This window comes from Fukomys damarensis, unplaced genomic scaffold (genome assembly GCF_012274545.1).
Source record: "Fukomys damarensis isolate Sample0158 unplaced genomic scaffold, DMR_v1.0_HiC HiC_scaffold_14, whole genome shotgun sequence".
NCBI lineage: Eukaryota > Metazoa > Chordata > Mammalia > Rodentia > Bathyergidae > Fukomys > Fukomys damarensis.
Window position 1 is genome coordinate 12556792 of NW_022900926.1, and position 5151 is coordinate 12561942.

Below are 5151 nucleotides of genomic sequence, written 5' to 3' on the forward strand. Positions count from 1 at the left end.
TAAGTTCTCAGCAGCAGAACTTGGCAGGAAGTTGACATTCATCACCGAACAAGACAGCACAAACGCTGTGACTCTCAAACTAAGATAACAACCCAAACGCCAGCTTGGATAATTGACAAGATTGCTGTGACCGCTTGTTCTAAAACATGATCACACAGATGTTAAATCGACTCTCACTCATCGTCCGTTTTTTTTTTTTTCCAACCTCCTCAATAAAAATATCTTCTACAGAATAAAGCTTTGACGAATGCTGTGTTAAACAGGGTGAAGTGAAGAACTCCTCCGTGTGTAATAAAAGAAATGAATAGACTTTGGATCTGCCTGGAGGGCTGGATGTCAGCACAGCTGTGGGGAGATCCTACCATCTGTCCTCATTTTCCTCAACAGGTGCCTGCAGTTTTTCTTCTTTTTCTCAATCTCAAGAGCTATGTTACTTCAAACATTTCTGTGTGTAGTAATGACTTCTATAATAAGTGTTCTGGTGGTTTAATAATATTGACGGTATAATCATAAATATTTTGTGTTAGGGAGAATCTTTGATCCTAAAAAATCATAAAACTGCACAAGCAAACTGTGTAAACAATCTTTAGATTTCAGGAACTTTAAAATGTTTCTTCCTCACTAATCTTAGAAATCTAAGGGGAATGTCAAAATAGAAAGGCCTTGTGTCTTTAGAAATGATGCCAGATAAAACTAAAATGCTGAGTCTAATAAGGGACACGGAAAGCCTACCAGAAAGAATGCCGAACATGAACCCATAGCTTGCTTTCCCATGAGAGGCCACCTATGCAATTCGTGTGTTCTGTAAGTGACACCTTCTGAAACACACACCCTAAATGTTTGTCCACAGCCCATCACCTCATTTTAGTTTACATACTGGATAATTTAATTTAGCTCTAAGTACAGAACTATCAGGCACAATAATAAAATCAAAAATTTTATTCTTCATCTCTAATACACTTGGGAAAAACAATCTCAGATTTTGCCATTCAATTATTATTATTTTGCTATCATTTTATCATCATCTACATTTTTAAAACTTTCTTAGGTGACTGTCCATGGTTTATTTTATGCAAGGAATAAAAGGTGAGGTGAAAATTGTTTCTTTTCTCCTTTGCATCCTTCTTTCCCTCCCTTCTTTTCTCCTTTCATCTCCCCCTCCTTCCTTTCCTTTCTTCCTTCTCCCATTCCTTTGTTTCCTTGCTCGGTCCCTCCCTCCTACCCTTTTCTTTCATTTTCTCTCATGCTATAGTGTCTTTGAGTGTGTATTTGAGTGTGTGTGTATGTATGTGTGTGTGTGTGTGTGTGTGTGTGTGTGTGTGTAAAACAGTGCTGACCACAAACACATGGGAGTCTACTAGCAGGTCCTCTGGCTCAAGCTTCAGGGATAGTAAAACACTGGAGAGAAGTAGTCAGGTTTTGGGAGAAAGGATTCATCTAAATCAGAGAATGAGTTAAATATATATGGCGAAAGAAGAAGAAGAAATAAGAATTAGCGCTAACTTTTGACTGGAACCTTCAAGAAGTGCCACTTACTGAAGGAGGAAAGAGTAGGTAGGAAACAGGTTAGAGGTAATGCAGGGTAAGCTTGAGAAGTCTAAATATTGGGCTGGACAGCGGATACAACAGAGAATACGGCCTTAGGTAGGTCAGAGGGATGCAGCAATCTGAGGGGCTCAGAAACTCCCCAACGTCACACTTGTCTTTGTCCCTGAAGCCCTCCAAATTCTTGCTTTTGGTTATACACAAGTGATAAAATATTTTCTTTTTCTTTGTCAGATTTCAAAATGAATATATAACCAAAATACATAATTTGAATGCACTATGAAATGTGTAACAGGGAAAGAGATGAAATATTCTTATGACATTATAACAGCTAAATACACACTTATCCACAGAGATTAGGAGAATTTCTTGAGTCAAGTTTTAAAAACAATAAATATAGTTTCATAGTAGCTAACATCTTCCCTTCCATTAATTTCTTTGTTGCTGTTAATTTTTTGAACAACCTAAAAGCATAGACGTGGAGTAAAGATATATTCACACTGACCTGAAACCTACATAATCCTGGCTCCCATCACAGGGGATGTCTCTCAAAAATATTTTTAGACTGGAGGTGTAGCTCAGTGGTGCAGTGTTCACTCAGCAATGTGTACGGCCCTGGGACTGATCTCCAGTATTGAAAAAAAAAAGTTTAAAAAATTATTTTAAGAGATGATCACACAGTGTTTAGCGCCTGTAGTGATCTTACTATCTCACAGGGTAGCTTGTTCCATTTTAGTGTCTGTGATTCCTCTTTTACTCAGCTAAAATCCTTTACTCTTTAATATATGCTAACTGGGTCTTTCTTTTCTTTCCTTTCCTCCCTCCCTCCCTTCCTTCCCTTCTTTCTTTTGGAGCCTAATAGGAAGTATTTAACCTGCATTTCTTAAGAAAGACTGTTCAGTATTGCAAAGACAGTTGAGCATGTCTTTCTGGTCTTTCTTTCTCCAGGGAAAACACTGTGAACTATTTTTCCGTCCTCAAGTACGATGATTCTCAGAAGGTTCAACCACCCTTGTAATCTTCCTCTGGAATGCTTCATTCACCAACATGTCCTTTAAAGATGCTCTTTCTAGGAGGGACCCTCGGGGTGATCAAACTAGGACAGAATTGTATGGATATTATATCCCTTGATATGAACAGTATACATTATACGCTGATACAGTGTATTACATTCAGTTATCAGTCACACCACAGTGAGCTGAAAATGAACTAATATTTAGGTCTTTTTCATATGAATTCTGTGGGAGAAGTTCAAGCCTGGCTGGGCCAGCTGTGCTTCACTTCTGCCTCCTAAGCTGACTTGGAGACCTTGCTAAGGCTAAGCTAACTCGCCTAAGTGCATAAGATGCTGGGTCCAACAGGCTACTCCTAGACCCCTAATCCATGACTCCTTCATCTGGCCTAAGAAAAATCACTCCACCATGACTTCAATAAGATATCGCCAAATGTTAAATGCTCTTCCCATGCTCCTCCCCAATGGTTCCCCATATAAGCCTGTGCATTTTCTGAATAAAGCGGAAGCTTCCAGAAACCTCCCTGGAGTCTGCCTGGTGATTCTGCATCTTACCCTCCCAATATGAGCACCATTCCGCCTGCAGGCTCACGGATGAAAACAAATTCAGTTACTGCAATTTTAGATATTTTGTACATATAGAAATAATTTCTCAATGAAGTTGTTGAATTTTACTTCTGTACTCATCGACTTTTTAATGTTTAGTTTCAATTCATTATTTTAATATAATGCTATCTTTTAAGTTCTTGTTCTATATTCTATTACATGTTGTTAGTATGGGTGTTAAATATTTGTGATTCTAATGAGTTCAATTTTATTAATCCATATTCTACAAGGATAAGTGAGAAACCCAGAAAGATGCCTTCCTATCATGCAGATGCACCTTTTATTTAATATCCTAATGTACATGAAGCAAATAAAATTCAAAACTCCATGCACTTTTGTCCTATAAGTTGTTTATTGAAATGATGCTTGCCTCTACTCACTGATGATTGAAAAATGTTCAAAACCAATTAATTGCTTAAAATTTGTCCTCAGACATTTTTCAAAAATTGCTGTCTATCTTACCCATGAATACATGTGCTGCTCACCTTTCCCCCAAGTTGAAAAGCTGAGGTATTTGTCTTTATGTAATCTGAGAAGTCCCACAGTTCACTAAGTGACTGACTCATCACACTAATAACTCTCATTCACCGGTGCTTTCAACACCTCCCATACCCTGCTAAGAGTTTATTTAACAAAGCTGTTTTCACTTAATCCTCACAAAGACCCACAAATTATAGACCATGCACAAAGGGAAATTGTCATGTGGAGAGGTTCAAGGAGTCCACCAAGAGCCACACAAGGAACAAGCAGAAAGCAGTTCTGGGATTCAGGCCCAGTCTCAAAGATTTCCTGCTCTTAACTGCTCAGCAGTTATTCAGCAGGTATTTCTTGAGCATCTGCCAAGCCCATGGAAGTTCTCCTGGTACTTTGGGAAGACTTGGCAGCCTTGGCACAGTCATCAACTTGCAAATCCACCCATGCCCTAATAAGATACTAATTATCCACTGTTCCTGTTACTGCTCTTCTTCCCGCTGCAACTGTAGCTTGGGGGCATTTCACTGCTTATTAGCAGCCTTGGAGAATGGGAAGACAGGAGAAAAAATATCATCTATTTATGTAATGAAAGACACTTGAGGTTTTTTCTGAATATAAAGGAAGTTCACTTTTTTTACCATGCATTCCAGTCAAAGATTTTACATCAGAACACTTCCTTTGGCTTAAACACAAGAATCACCTGGTATGTTCATGTATTCATGAAATAAAATAATCTTCTGCTACCCTGAGAAGTGCAAAACTTGTAAATTTTAGACTCCATGGGCAGGTAGAAGTATCAAAGCTAGCACCAGCAAAAGGTGTGTAGAATGCCCGAGGGCTGTGGGAGAAGAGAAAGAGTCTTGGTTCACCATATTTTGAAACTCACTTCTACTCTCAATTAAAATTGCTGTTCTTGTCTCAGCCTGTAAATTTGAGGAAGTATTTAGAACTATCAACAAATCATTAAATGAATCTCAGCAGTGTTTCCACGCCAGGAAACCCCACACTACTTCTCTCCTTTAAGAAAAAGTATGATGAAATGTCCAAGCATATGCTAGTCCTTGTTTCAAATACCACAGGGTCACTGTGAATGGCTCTGTGTGGAATTCTGCTTTGTATTCCTTGCCCTACACTCAGAATTTTCTGAGCTTCGGCAGTTTGAGTCACGTGATTCCTAGCACAGAGCCTGACCACATAAAGTCCGTGGTTATCACACTTGCCTCCATGCTGGAATCACCTGAGAAGCCTGAGATATGTTAATGCTGTGGTACAAGTAACAGATACCGTACTTCCACTGGCTTGGAGTAGGCAGGTTGTGTGGCCATGGAAATTCTTTTAAAAGATCCTCTAATGATTCTATATGCAGGTAAGTTTAGGAACTTCTGGCATAGAGTAGGAAGTAACCTTCCCACTTCTCATCTGTCTATCAACTCTGGACTGCAATCAATCTTCTGTAGCATAAACTCACCCTTGCCCTAGCTGTTGGTCCAAAGGGGTTTAGGTGTCCAAGGTAC